Raw genomic sequence first — 16,685 nt, forward strand, 5'->3', positions numbered from 1 at the left:
ACGTCCCTCTCCAGAATATTTCACTGATATGGAGACGTCACCATTGCCGGTGAAGGGCTGCAAATCTAGGTCATGCTCGGCACTCAGGGCCTTTGAGCAGGGAGGGATCTTTATCGTGCCACACCTGCTGTGACACGGGGCCTCGGTTTATACGGTCTTATCCGAAGGACCGCCCCATTTAGTCGCCTTTTACGACAAGCAAGGGGGTACTGAGGACCTATTCTAACCCGGATCCCCACGGGGGAAACAAAGAAGAAAGTGTAAATAAAATAGTCATTTTACTCTCCTCAGAAGTCAATGTCTATAATTATACTATAAAATACAATTAAGCGCATTGAAGTGGTAACATTTTCCGTTTGAATGAAATGTTCTGAGTCATGTTTTAACGCCAATTACAACATAATAACACCGCCCATGTTTTTAGAAACGAATAAGAAATATCCGTCGTAATGTTTTAGGACACCCTATTCTTCGCGACAAGCAATATGAGTTACATTGAAATGAAGCTTAAAAAACATTAGAAGAGAGAGTTAGAGACTCTTCGCTTCTCTAAAACACAAATTGCAACGAATATGTAGATATTTTTTAACTTATCATGTCTATTGAAGTTACCACAACACATGTTTCGGTCGAACACGTGTTTACTCGGTATTTATTTAGACCGTCAATTTCATTGGCTATTATATTTATGGAAAACCTGTTCTACAGGTATTCGAATAAACAAATTGACCGTTTTATCCATTTCTAAAGAATAGGGCGTGCCATAAGATGACAATAAAAGCTCTAAAGACTTATTTTAACGTTCCATTCGAACGGAAAATTTTAAAACTTCAATGCGCTTCATTGTACTTAATCTTGACAAAACTTTACGAGGGAGAATTAACTGGTCATTCAGAGCCCGTGAAACTATGTCCGAAAGCCGGTTTTTTGAAAGACGGAAGCCTAAACTCGGGTGAGGGGTAACAAGAAGGGTATTCGAATAAGAGATCCAGAATACCGGTAGGTTAACAAAGTTAGAACAATAATCACAATAAATGTAAAATAATTTACAGGAAATATTAACAATGGAACACTGTAAATGTGACAAACAAAATTATGTTAGTTTCAAACTTTTTATATCAAACGTCAAGCACAGCTTGTCGAACTTCTTCTGAATTCAAAGGTTTTTCATGTTCAATGGCAAGCCAGAATATTTGGTTTATGTTTTAATTATTAAAGCTTACATTTAATTTTTAATTGTAATAAGGAGTGAACTGTTCAAGCAATTACTTTTTTTAAACAAAAAATACATGTAATTGCTTTCTGACCTATGCTTTGTTAATTGGTAGATCAATGCAATATACGGAATTATTTAAATTCAACCAAATAATAAATACAGTCTTTAAAGTTGCACTTATAGCTGCTCTTTGTAGCTTACATAGAAACACATATCAAGTGCACTGAACATTGTGAGTTTATGATATCTACCCACCTGTTGTGTGCGAGTAACAGATTCGTTCTTGTTTGTTTAAATTGCTCGTGACACAGATTTGTTTTAAATCTAGCTACTTCACTTAAATTCAGGGTAGCCATTATAAATGTCATTCACTCTGAATGGGGCTTTGATGGCATCATTTTGATAGATAAAGACTATGGAAGTCATTTCGAAAAAAATGACTTTGTTTTTGTGCTCGACTTGATAAACCACTCTTGTATTACAACGAGGAATATTTAGGTATTTTCAAGCGCGTGCAATGAAAAGTTAAGCAAATCAATTTATTAACAAAAACAGAGAAAACAGCAGAGCAAATTACGGACCTCTACATTAATAAGTGGTTGGATCAGGTCCATGGAGGAGTAAGCATCCCCTTAAAATCAGTCGCACCCGCCCTGTTCTGCTTATCAGGATAGAAAAAAAACCATAAAGTTCAGTAGACTTTACCTATCCTCTGTTCTTTGCTTTTTCTGATAAAGGGTTAGAATCAAACTTATCTTCTTACAGTACCTATTTATTCTCAAAGTTCTCACTTTTTATGCGCCCGATTGATAGATCCAGGACGTATATTGTTTTTGTCCTGTCTGTCTGTCTGTTTGTCTGTTTGCTTGTTTGTATGTTTGTCTGCAACCTTTAACCTTCGCCACAACTTTTGAACCATGAAAGATGGAGATTTCATATTTGGTATGCATACTTCACTAATTAAGCTCTTTCAAATGACATGAAAGACAATGGCCTTGTAACCTTGACTGTGACTTATATGCTAAAAAATAGCTTTTATCTGCAAACTTTAACCTTCACCATAACTTTTAAACCATGAAAGAGAGAGACTTCATATCTAGTATACGTACTCCACTAATAAAGCTCTTTCAAAGAACCCAAAGTCAATGACCTTGTGACCTTGACTGTGACCTGTATGCTAAAAATAGTTTTTTTCGTACGTTTGCCATTACTTTCGAACCATAGAAGATAGAGACTGCGTATTTTGTATGCATATTCCACTAATTTATCTCTTTTTAATGAAACCAAGGTCAATGAATTTGTGACCTTGACCTTGATTGTAACCTTTATGTTTAAACTAGTTTTTTTCGTATCTTTGCCATAACTTTTGAACCACAAGAGATAGAGACTTCATAATCATTATCCATACATAAATAATCAATTTCTTTCAAATAACACCAAGGTCAATGACCCTGACTGTGACATATGTGCTTAAAATAGCTTTATCAGAATATCCTTGCCGCCGGGTGCATAGTGTTTCACAAACACATCTTGTTTTTTTACTAAACTGCATCATGTGCCTGTTGAACCCGGGGGGGGGGGGGGGGGGGGGGTAAGCCTACGCCTCACTGTTTAGTCAGCCCCCTGGCTGACTTAAGTAACGTGGGGATAAAACTGCATTCTGGGAAATAATCGGAATTCTAGAAAAAAGATTTACACTCAAACTGAAAGGTATGCTTCTTCATACACACTGACGACCTCGATTTATTTATAAACTGCATTGTTGTTCTTCATTCTCGACAAAAACTAATGACATACACTGTTCTAAATGGAAAATTTGTCCGGTTTTAAAGGTACTTGGACACAGATTTGAGGTTAATATTTTCTGTATAATATCACGAATTATATATCTTAATATCATTTCACACAAAAATTAATAAACAAATCTTATTTCATTTAAAAATTATTAAATTGTGATTAACACATCCTTGTAATTTCAGAAATTTTAACCTCATTCTTAATCCTTAGGAAAAGTGGTAATCTTGTTGAAAATTAATAATAATAATCTTTATTGCATATTACACCAATATGGGTCAAGCAATACAAAAATCAATGAGAACAATGAATTTTATATACAATATCCATATAGAAATTTATTCCCTAAATGTTACACCGATGTGTACCTTTTAGTTCTCAATTCTAATGATTGTTTTATAAAAGTGCAAACAGCCGGTATAACTTCAAGTTTTGGACATAGTATATATTCAAGTTTCTGAGTAGGTGATTTGAGGTAGAATGAAGAACAATTATCTAACATAGCTTTTATAAGTATATTCAAGCTACACTGTAGGAAAAAATGTGATTCATCATCAATAGTATTACATGAAGAACATAATCTTTGTTCTCGAGGTATTTTCATACGACTATCCAGTTTCTATCATTAGGCAGTGGTCACTTGTTCGAAATTTAGTTAGCAATTGTCTATTCTTAAAACTATTTTCAAGCGTAAGATACTCTTCCATATCGACATTATGTTTTATTTTACTGTACAAGCATAGTTTTGAATTTTCTGTAAATTTAGATATTTTTTCCATAGTTTTTTTTTTATTATCTAGTACAATTTTCTTCAACTTCTTTTTAACTGAATTTCTAATTTTGACAAATTTTTCATCTTTTTGTTGTAGTCATTGCTACTTAAATTATTTTCTTCAAATATAGACATTGCAAGGGTATGCCAGGAGTAAAGTCCTTCTTCATGCATAGATATATTAATATTATATGAGTCTTTAATCAAGAGGTTTACATTTTGAGAGTTTAGCCGTACAATGTACATCATGACTTGAGTTTTAATAAAAGAAGAAACTGGAAGTCTGCCTAGTTCACACAAAGTTGAAATATTGCATGCTGTCTTATTGAGTCCTAGAACTGTTTTACAATATCTAGCATGTACTTTTTCATAAACTGATTTTTCTTGTAAAGCGAGTGTATCACATGAACTGATATTCTTCATAGCTCGGAGCATTGCTCTGTATGAATGAAGATAATCATCCATAAACCATATTTCACTATCAAAGCATAAAATAGGACAAACAAGAGTGTCAAATAATTTACAAGACAAATTTACAGGTAGTTGTGTAAATTTGTTGAAAATTTTTCTTGAGGAGAATATTACTTTTAAGCCCTTCTTAGACAATTCTTGTATTCCTTCGTGTAAACTTCCTTTATGGTCAATTATTGTTCCCAGAAAATTATATTCTTTTACTTCTTCAAAAGGGTGATTATCATAATATAAAACAGGGGTTATAAAACAGGGCTTCATGAACTGTACATACTTTGAATAACATTAAAGAATTTTTGACCAATTTGATTGTTCATTAATTTGTATAAAAGGCCCTTATGCCAAACTGTGTCAAATGCTTTGCGCAGATCTACAAAGCATGCATATATTTTTGTCTTATTTCGAACGATATATTTAATTATTAAAGTTTTAAGTACGAAAAGACTCTCTGTTGTTCTGTGTTCTGTTCTAAATCCAAATTGCTGTTTTGAGAATAATTTATCATAATGTAGCATTATTCTTTTATTAATGTAGCACTAAAAAGTTTTGCCATGGAGTTCTGCAGTGAAATACCTCTATAATTATTTAGGTCATTTTTATCTCCAGATTTATAGATGAGAATGAATGATTTTCTCCATGCAGATGGGTATTCTCCAGTATTCAATATTAAGTTAAATAGTTTAACTATAGATTTACAAGTAACCACTGAGCGATATTTTAATATTTCATTTGGAATAAGATCTGGTCCTGCACTTTTATTAGTTTTAAGCTTATGAATTAATTTCTTAACTTCATTGACAGTAAATGGTTGGTCAGTAATTAGATTTTCTTCTAAAAAAGTTTTATACTGAGTTACGTGATCTTCAATCCTTCCCTGAAAATCTTTATTATTGTTTTTACCTAAACCTTGTGTCTTGCAATGGTTTATAACTTTATTAACATTTACTAGTATATCTGCTGTATTATTTAAGCTTTTATCTCTTTTAAAAGAATTAAGAACTTCCAAGTATTGTTTGGGGTTTGTTTCTTTCCAATTCAATAATTTATCAAATAATTCTTTTTCAAAAAAATACTTTTTTTGTTTTACCATTTTTGTTCATTTTTTTTTTTTTTTTTTTGCAGTGAGTAAAATAATCACATCTAATTTTCTTACTAAAGGGTTCATTTTTCATCTTAGTTCCTAACATTAACACATTTTTTTTTCAAATCCCTAAGCTGATTTTCAAACCAGGTTTTTTTTTCTTTGCCTTTTTTCCCTACAGTGGATGACTTTACATGATTTCATTGCCAAGTCTTGTAAAATTGAATTGAGTGCTTCTGTAGCTTTATCTATACCTTGTGTATTTTGCTCATAATTTGTATTTTCATAGGATAAAATTTGTTCTAATACTTTTGGATCAGAAAGAGCATCTAATAATCTAGATTTTGAAATATTTTCCCATTTATAAGAGCATTTCAAAATATTAGACTTCAAAGCTCTTGAGTTAGAAATAATTTCACTATTAGACTTATTACACTGAATATATACAGATATTTGTGCGTGATCTGACAAATATGTGTGATCAGATACTTGAAAAAAAAATTATATTATTGAAAAGGTCCACATCGGCCAAAGCATAGTAAACAGTACTAGCCCCATTAGGTTTGTAACAAGTAAAATTACCAACAGAATCACCAACAAATGGACCATTCAAAATACGAACTTGGGAGGCAATGCAAAAATCTAGTAATTGTCTACCCTGAGCATTAAAGACTTTGTCCACTGAGTATCTAGGAACATCATGATCAACATTATAGTTATCTGGTAGTAAATCTTCTAAATTTGTGGATAAGCAATTATCGTTAACAATACAATCATTTTGATCTGAAATTCTAGCGTTTAAATCTCCAAGGATAAGAATATTGCAAATATTTTTAGACAAAATTTTGGATACTTCAATTTCAAGTTCAGAAAAATCATCATTGTAGTAGACAGAGTTTACAGGTGGAATATAACAAGCACACATATAGAGATCTCTTGAAAAATTAAAAAAAAGTTTTGTCTAGTTTCAACCATAATCTGTTTTCTGAAGATGTTGCATCTTTAATTTCAGTTATCCCTTTATGTAATATAGATTTATATGCAATGATAATACAACCACTAGATCTCTTAGATCTTTTTTCTTCTTTCTACACTTTTGCAAAATATTATATTGTGGTATAGAAATATTAGGATCAGTACCTTTCTAAGTTTCAAGAAGTATATTGATGTCATGTTTGAAAATTTTAAAACTTTAATCCGGAAAAATAATTTTGTTCAGAGTAGGAATTTTAGAAAGCAAAACTCCTTCACAAGCATCGTCATTCCAAGTGTTGTGTACAGAGTTAAGCAAATCGATCACACTCGTGTTATATACACAGTTTTTTGTAAACAGGGCACGGGATCTGTTATTGTTGATGTTTACGATTCACCGGGTTCGTTCAATCGTCAAAGTCTGCTCACCACAACTGCACGGACTAACAATATATGTTTGTTTTGCTTTCGAACATGTCTATTCTGAATTTTCTGGATTATAGTATTAATATTTTTCATTTATACGCATTTTCCTAAGTACTAAGAATAAAATTAAAATTGTGACAGTGCAAGGATGTGTCAATCAAACCTGCTAAAAAATTTGAAGTTTTAATTACTATATAAATCGTAATATTATAGAGAAAATATTAACTTCAAATCTGTGTCCAAGTACGTTTAAATGAAAATATTAATGAAAATATTTCATCGCTTCTTATAGAAAATAACTTCAAACTTATGAAGATTTATACCCTCAATCGCTGTTGCGAGTCGGAGGTTTTGTGTATTCCTCTGGATGTCTGATGAAAAACTCCCTCGATCATTACTCAATACCTTGCATAAGATATCCACACAACAATCCACTGTCCACAACGATCCCAAAACAGTGAAAAAAGAATACAAGAGCCCCATAGGCCTTATAGGTCACCTGAGCATCATGCAACAACTTTCCAGTGATTGAACTCGGTTCATATTTTAAGCCAGATGCTATGGCATTCACAATTTTGAAAGAGGCACCATTGCTAATCATAACTATATACTTAACAATTGCTTAGTTTGGTTACTTAATACCCATAGGCAAGGTAGGGGAAAAATTGCATTTCAACCAATCAGTAATATTCAGCAATAATCAGTAGTGCCCCTATGAACCCCTGACCCTAGGTCCACACATTGCAAAATTTTTTAAAAGGCACCCTTGCTTATTAAAAATATTTGATTAGTACAAACTAACAGATTTCAAACAATTCATTTTCAGTATATAAGAGCAGAAGCCCCCCCCCCCCCACCCCTCATGGTACCCCTAACCACGGGGCCTTGAAATTCACAATTCTGGAAGAAGGGCTCTTGCTCATCATAACTATATAAGTAGTTCATCTGCTTGATAAACTGGAGCAGAGAAGGACATTTTCAAAAAATTCATGTACATGTATTTTCACTATATAATCAATAGAGCCCCAGCCTAACACCAGAACCCCTATTCCTGGGGCCTTAAAATTCACAATTCTGGAAAAGGCCCTTTTGGTCATCATAACTATGTACTAAATTAGTTTATTTAATACCCAGGAGCAGAGAAGAAAATTTTCAAAGAATTGATGTATTTTCACTATATAATTTATAGAGAGCCCCACCCTAACACCAGAACCCCTGACCCTGGGGCCATAAAATTCACAATTTTGGTAGAGGCACTCTTGCTCATCATAACTATGTGCTTAATTAGTTTATTTAATACCCAGAAGCAGAGAAGAAGATTTTCAAAGAATTCATGTATTTTCACTATAAAATCTATAGAGAGCCCCGCCCTTACACCTGAACTACTGACCCTGGGGCCATAAAATTCACAATTTTGGTAGAGGCACTCTTGCTCATCATAACTATGCATTTAGTTAGTTTATTTATTTCCCAGGAGCAGAGAAGAAGATTTTCAAAAAAATAATGCATTTTCACTATATATACGTTTTAGCCCCACCCTAGCACTAGAACCCCTGACCCTGGGGCCATTAATTTAACAATTTTGGTAGAGGACGCAATGCAGATTACATTCATGCCAACAGTTTGCCTGCTTGATGTCCAGGAGTAAAGAAGATTTTAAAAAATTGCACTACTTCTGGTGGTTTTGGCCCCACCCCTCAGGCCCCAGGGGGCGGGGACCATAAAATTCACAATTTTTGTTCTCCTTTACCCATAGATGCTTTGTACCAAATTTGGTAGAAATTGGTTCAGTGGTTGCAGAGAAGAAGCTAAAAATGTTCAAAAGTTTACGACCGACGTACGACGTACGACTGACGACGACGGACGAAAAGAGATAGCAATAGGTCACCTGAGTCTACTGTCAACACCCTCCCCCCACCCCCCTCCCCAGTGATAGGTGTGAGAGAGATGGAATCCAGTATCTTATCCAGAATATATAGTTTTTTCTGTGATGGTAGACATCATCAAAGACATTTTATGTATACATACTGCATGTATAACAAGAGGCCCACGGGTTTTATAGGTGACCTGAGTATCATGTAACAACTTTCCAACAATAAAATTTGGTTCGTGCTTAAAACCCAGAAGCCATGGAATTCACAATTTTGAAAGAGGCACCATTGCTTACCAAAATTATACAGTTAGCATGCTTACTTTGGTTACTTAATATCAAGAGGTTGATCAGAGTAACAAAGAGAAATTAAATGCGTTTCCACTTTATAAGGTTTCAGTTGTGCCCCACATCCCACATGAACCACTGACCCTCGGGCTACATATTTCAAAATTATATCAAAAAGATTATTCCATTATAAATAGTTGATTAATACCAAAAACCAGATTTCAAAGCATTAAATTATTTTCAGATTACCTACCCCCCCCCCCGTTACCCCTGACCCAGGGCCCTGAAATTTACCATTTTGCTAGATGCACCTTTCCTCCTATATATATATATATATATATATATATATATATATATATATATATATATATATATATATATATATATATATATATATATATATATATATATATATATATATATATAAAGCACATTTTACAACAACTCTTAAACTAACATAACTACCCTAAGTGAAGAAATATTAATATAGAAAGCACAAAGAAATTCAATTTTATCTAGGCAAGTCAAAAAAACTTTCTTTCGATGCCGATGGAATTCTCGCGGCGCTGTCCTACACTACACGGTCATTGAGAATAGAAATGAGATACAGTTATTTGGACATTAGTTTGAACAGAGGATTGTTACCAATACATGTTGTATTGAAATTAATTATTATTTATAAAGCACATTTTACAACAACTCTTAAACTAACATAACTGCCCTAAGTGAAGAAATATTAATATAGAAAGCATAAAGAAATTCACTTTTACATGGATACCCACTTCCGCCCCGGCCCGGGGTTGAACTCTCGACCTTCGAAATCTGTCTCCTAGCAGAGCAGGAACAGCGCGCTAGACCACTCGGCTATCTAGGCAAGTCAAAAAAAATATATATATTAGGGATGTCAAATCGGTCAATTTTCAATACTCGGTTACTCGGACGTTTTTCCGATCGAGTACCCGGGTACTCGGTAAAAGTGTAAATAAATATGAACAAGTAAATTGAAGACTGTAAAACATTGTAAACTCTTGTAGAAATAAAACCAGATGCACTGATAGGAGGCTTATCCGTAAATGTATTTCTGTTGTAATCACAGGTACATGTACTTGGGTCGTTGTTTATAAATATTTATAATGTACCTTATTGATACTTTTTTTACATATCAATAAGGTACATTATAAATATTTATAAACCACGACCCAAGTACCTGTGGTTGTAATAATGATAAGCACTTCGTGCCCGACAAAATTTAATATAACATTTTTTTTTAATTCAATTTATTTATCAAATAAACACAAGAAATAAATTCATAAGTTGTTCACAGTGTTTTTGTTTTAAAAAAATAATCTGCTACGTAATAGTAATGTAACTCTTTGTTGCGTTTGACGACCAGGTATCAGTCGTCAGAGCTACGTACTGTATCAACTATGAACTTGAACTTGATCAAGTTCTCCTAACAGAGCGGATTTACGATTTTCGTACACTTTTTCGATCCTAGACTTTATAATATTACGGGATGGTATTTTGTAGTTTGGTGCAACGATGGACATCAGTTTTTTTGTAAGCCTTTGCCTTTAACCAGTTGTATTGGCATGTAATCAAACACAACCATATCAACAATCGCACGTGTAATATCATCCGCTCTTTTCCCGAGAATTTACGGCTTCTCGGAGAATTTACAAAATTATCTAATTCATTAAACATAATGGATCTTAAACGATGTTAAGTGAAAACAAATAATTAAAGTCAAACAAAAAATAAGGGAAGAAGACAGCCGAAGGTGAGAAAAGCCAGGTACCCCAGGTGCTCGGTCACGATAATTACTGTATAAACACTGCCACAGGCAATAACGGTCATTTAGAGTCGTAGTAAACCCTAATTACTGTATGTACAAGTGCAATGAGTATTTTACGTTTTAAAACAGATTGTTTAATGCATTAATAAATAAGCTTAGAAATATTCAAAAATATACATCCGAGTAACCGAGTACCGATTTTAGTATTCGATACTCGGACGTTCAATCGAGTACCCGGTTAACCGGGTACTCGTTGACATATATACATATATATATATATATATATATATATATATATATATATATATATATATATATATATATATATATATATATATATATATATATATATACTTAGATCATTTGCACATTTGCATAATGCCAAGAAGAAAGGGAAGTATTTTCAAAGAATTTATGCATTTTCAATATATTATCAGTTGAGCCCCGTCCTAACACCAGAACTCCTGATCCAGAGGTCATGAAATTCACAATTTTAGAAGAGACATCATTTCTCACAATAACCATGTACATAGTTTATTGGTTCAATACCCATTAACAGATCAGAATATTTTTACAGAATTTATGCGTTTTTACTATATAATCAATAGAGCCCCACCCCTAACACCATAACCCCTGACCACGGGCCATGAAAATCACAATTTGAAAGAAACATCCATCCTCACATTAACTATGTATATAGTTCATTGGTTTAATACCGAGGAGCAGAGAAATAGAGTTTCAAAGAAATTATGCATTTTCACTATAAAATCAATAGAGCCTCACCCTAACACCAGAGACCCTGACGCTGGGGTCACAATTTTGGAAGAGGCAGCCTTCTTATGACTATATATTATATTGTTTAGTTTATCAAATACCCAAGAGCAGAGGAGAAGATTTTCAAAGAATTAAGTTTTTTTCACTATATAATCAAAAGAGTCCTGCCCTAACACCACTTGACCCAGGAGCCATGAAAATCGCAATTTAGGAAGAGACATTCCTGGTCATCATAACCATACATTCAGTTAATTTGTTTAATATCCAGGAGCAGAGGAAAAGATTTTAAGTGAAATAATGCAATTTCACTATATGATCTATATAGCCCCACCCTAACACCAGGGTTCATGAATTTCACAAAACTAATAGAGGGATCACTACTTAACAGTTTGCCAACAGTTTGATTGCTTGATGTTCAAGAGTGAAAATGAATATTTTTAATAGATTAATATAGAATTTAGTCCCATCCCTCAGGCCCAGGGGGACAGCGACCATGAAATTCATAAATATTATTCCCTTTACCCATAGATACCATATACCATATATGGTTTAAAATTGGTCAGTGGTTTTAGAGAAGCTAAAAATGTTTAAAAGTTTACGACCGACGTACGACTGACGACGGACGACGTACGACCACGGACATTTTTGGAGGCATTTCTTATTTATCCCTATGAACACTTAAATGAATGCGTAAACTTAGAAATTGATTTACATAAAAATGCAGTAGATATGCGACCCCCCCCCCCCCACATACACATCATACAATGCCTTGAAACTGCTCAAATAAAAACTTTATATTTAACGTTAGGCTTGAAAAAACGCACGATTTTTCACGCAAAAAATAAAAAAAAATTAGGAGTTATATTTTCTATACGAATTATGGCTTATTATATAGTTTATTTGAATAATAAATAACTATTTTTGCAAGTCATTAACTTTGGAAAATTGAAAGAAATATCTAAAATCAAAATATAGGTTTTCTGTGAATTTTTATTGTATTGGATTTTATGATTTAAGATGGGATAAGATTTAAAAAAAAGCATCAAAAAAGTATTTTAACTATATCATCTTTCCATTTGTAAATTTCTAAAATCAGCAGTCTTTTTCCACTACAATTATTTGTAGAATTTTTAAAATAAAGTAGTTATCGGGATAAAAGTAACCACGACAATACCTAGTGTCGTGTACATTCGCATTGAAAATTATTCATTTTTGTTGTTAAGCTTCACATTTTTATGTATTGATGTTGAAAATATCTCGACCACAATCAACTTCCTTATGTTTGAATATAATCCGTAAGATACTAATTTTGTCATCCCTGCGAGGCGCAGTGGTAAAGCCGTTTGATCAAGAGCCTCTGATTCTTACCTCGCGGGCTCAAATCCCACTCTGGGACGTGAAAAAGGGTTGAGGCCGTGTAAGCCGATGTCCCTTGCTTCAGCAGGTGCTGGCGAAAAAAAAAGATCTCTTGCTGCTCAATAACGCTGAATGCTGAATATAGGTCAAAATGTTTAGCTCTCTGGATCGGCAAGTACGTGGTCTTGTCTCCATAGGAGTTAAAACAACAAACAAACAAACGAAAACTAATTAGTACGCATGCATGCGTAGTAATGCGCAGTCGGTGGACATATTGGTATTGCACGCACGAAAACGATGTCTGGGGACATTCTCGCAAATGGCTGGGGCAATGTTGCTTAACTTTTCATAATGATATCATGCAGCTGTATTTGTGCAGAAAATATTTGTTTCAACCCAGATAGCAAGACTATGTTGGGCCAACATTGGCAAAAGGTTGTATGGTTGGCGTTGGGGGAACAACGTTGGGTCAACGTTGGACCAATGTCACCATGCCAACCTTCTTCGACCATGGCAGAATTTCTATTTTGGCCCAACGTTGGTCCAACGTTAGCTAATTCCATTCACTTTTACTTCCCAAGGAAGGAGGGATGTTGATGTTGGCCCAACGTTGGTCCACTGTTTGTAATACACCCTTAAAGAAAGTGTTTTTTAAAGATGGTAGTAGAATGTTGGCCCAACGTTGGACCAATGTTTGTAATACACCCTTAAAGAAAGTTTCTTATAAAGTTGGTAGTAGTATGTTGGCCCAACGTTGGCCCAATGATTATGATACACCCTTAAAGAAAGTGTTTTATCAAGTCGGTAGTAGAAGGTTGGCCCAACGTTGGCCCAATGTTTGTAATACACCCTTAAAAGAAAGTGTCTTTTAAAGTTGGTATTAATGTGTTGGCCCAACATTGGCCCAATGTTTTTAATACACCCTTAAAGAAAGTGTCTTTTAAAGTTGGTATTAGTATGTTGGCCCAACGTTGGCCCAATGTTTGTAATACACCCTTAAAGAAAGTGTCTTTTAAAGTTGGTAGTAGTATGTTGGCCCAACGTTGGCCCGATGTTTGTAATACACCCTTAAAGAAAGTGTCTTATCAAGTTGGTAGTAGTATGTTGGCCCGACGTTGGCCTGATGTAAGCACGAGTGTTCTTTCGTTTAGGTGTTTCAAAGATGGGTTATTTATATTGGGCTAACGCTAGGCCCAATTTTTATACTGCCAGCTACTAAGTAAATGATCATGTGCATACATAGCTCTAGTTTAACGTTGGGACAACATTGGTTCTAATTAAGTTTTAATTTAGATGCACATTCTGGAATAATTAAGAGGACATTCTATGTCCATGCTTTTAATTGGATGACTGTTTTTGTTTAGATCTGATATTATCAATATTTTAACTTTGAACTTAAGTGATCACAGCACCAAAGAGTGTTTTATTATATTATTTTGAATTGTGCACATGCATGCTTATTTATTTGAAATAAAACCCTTGAAATAATGATTTTTTTTTCATGAGTGTTGTATTCATGAGAATTAAGAGAAGACTGAATAAGTTCTCAGGAACAGGATGTGAATGAAGCCTGCATATACATAAATCAAAATGACACAGCTTTATAATTAAAAACAAAAGTTAAGCGTTCGCTGAAGATAGGAGAGTCGCGCGGGAATCAAATTACACCAAACTGTGGAGTGAGTTGTCAGATTCAATTGCTCACAGGGTGTGATGCAGGGCAAGCAAGAAGAAGTGAAATTTAAATTTGTGGATTATACACTTGCTATAGCTGCATTTAGAAGCGATGTAAGTATATTTATTCTTATTTATTCAGGTTAACTGTTAAAATTGATTCGGAATTCATCCTTTTATTTTTTTGCACACGAGCTCTGTAAGTGTTAAATAACATCTTTTAACTTGTTTCCATCTAATTCTTAACTGTCTATTACACTGACACGATTGTAACAAGGAAATTAAGGTGTACTAATAGTATAATACATCATTCTCTTTATTAAAAGATTTAATTTAAGTAATATTTATTCATAAGTTGGACCAGTAATTGCATGTATTGTTTTTAATATCAAACTATTTGTATTTTCAGTCAGAGACTGAAAGGAAAACAAATGTGGCGGTAAATAACAATGAAATCGAAGACAATGCATTAAGATGTGTATAAAGTACGAGTACGTATGACAAAGATCAAGATGAAGAAAACCGGAAGGCGACGAAGGGACGGAAAAAGAGCGGGAATACAACAAAAGGACAGTAATAAAGGAAGTGAGCCCTGATTAAGAACTTTGAATTGATAATTTTTCATAATTTACCTCTATTGTCTATTTTAAAATTTATTTTGTAAATTATGATTGAATTGATGTATATAAAATATTTTCACAGTGAATCATTAGTAATGTTTTCATTGAACATGTCCATGTATGCATTATGAATGCAGATTGAATTGTGTATTAATTTTTTTAAATAGTCATAAAATAGGTTTATGTGAAACATCACTTAACCAATTGCAAATGTTTCTATGTAATAACTACTTGGCCAAACAATTTGCCATCTGACATTGTAAAAAAGGATAAAATTGGGCCAACCTAACCAACCAGTTGTTAAGGTTGGCTGTTAGTTGGCAAACACTAAAACCTACGTTGGCCCAACAATATGCCATCTGACATTTCAACATAGGGCCAACGTTGGGCCAACTTAACCAAACAGTTGTTAAGGTTGGCTGCTAGTTGGCATACACTTATATCTACGTTGGCCCAACAATATGCCATCTCATATTTCAACAAAGGGCCAACGTTGGGCCAACCTAACCAACCAGTTGTTAAGGTTGGCTGTTAGTTGTCATACAATTAAACCTACGTTGGCCCAACAATATGCCAACATGTTGGACCAACGTTGGGCCGATGAGCAAAATTACCGTGGGCCAACGTAAGGTTACCAACAGTGGGCCAACGTTGGCCCAATTATGTCTTGCTATCTGGGAATATAGCTACGGTTTTCATGGAAACGTAAAAAGTGAAGAAAATCGTCCAGAAGTGTTCTCGCTGATCCCCTACACAATCGTGATGAATCTTTATAGTAATTTTACATATAGACAGTGATTTAGATAAGCAAATGGCATTTAAAATGTTCAAACCACCCATCGTAAACATGGAAACAGAAAAAAGTAAGAAATGATTAAGTTCAATTTTCACAAACTTTGCAAGCAATTATTTTGAAACTTATGAAGATCGTTCCTTACATTCTATCAGAGTAATTCCTATTTAAAATTTTAGAATCTTTTGCAAAAAACTTGCGAATGAAAGAAACAGAAAAATGGTACTTTATTCACAGATATTATCCGAATTGGCTTTTGCAATTGTGATGTAAATGTTCAGAAATTATGCTTTGATACTTTATTTGTTCAGTCAATATAAAATTTCTAGCGAGCTCCACAAATATTGCTACGTGGCAAGTCTGTGTGATTCAAACACCAATAACTCACAGAAAACTCAAAAGCATTCCTTAATATTTACATTTCCAATAAATTTCCCCTATGATTCTTTACAAAATAAAAATGCAGTATATTTTCTCATGAACTACATAAGGTATGTACCACGAATAAGCATGAATATCTTCATTGTTACGTCATAATACCGCTCTTGACGCCAAAAAGTCAAAAAATATAGTGCACCCTGTTTTGTTTTAAAAATGACAGTTGAACGGCGCAAATTTATAGCAAGTCATCAGTAAAATAATGTAAATATAAGAAATGAATTTAAATTTTTTGAAGATTCATGAGGTATATGAACTACGACGCTTCACGCCGGCATATTTATCATGAAGCGCTAACGCGCTTCATGAAATATGCCGGTGTAAAGACGAATAATGACCCCCATC

General features: G+C 33.8%; 1 long non-coding RNA gene across 1 annotated transcript; it reads left to right on the forward strand.

The window, feature by feature from the left end:
* Positions 1 to 14,534: 14,534 nt before the first annotated feature.
* LOC134262396 (uncharacterized) lies at positions 14,535 to 15,195 on the forward strand. The gene is made up of 2 exons (XR_009991006.1): positions 14,535 to 14,603; positions 14,899 to 15,195. It is a non-coding gene; the product is annotated as an uncharacterized LOC134262396 (long non-coding RNA).
* The last annotated feature ends 1,490 nt before the right edge of the window (positions 15,196 to 16,685 follow it).

This window comes from Saccostrea cucullata, unplaced genomic scaffold (genome assembly GCF_032062105.1).
Source record: "Saccostrea cucullata isolate Sc308-1 unplaced genomic scaffold, CSIRO_AGI_Scuc_v1 ctg11901, whole genome shotgun sequence".
NCBI lineage: Eukaryota > Metazoa > Mollusca > Bivalvia > Ostreida > Ostreidae > Saccostrea > Saccostrea cuccullata.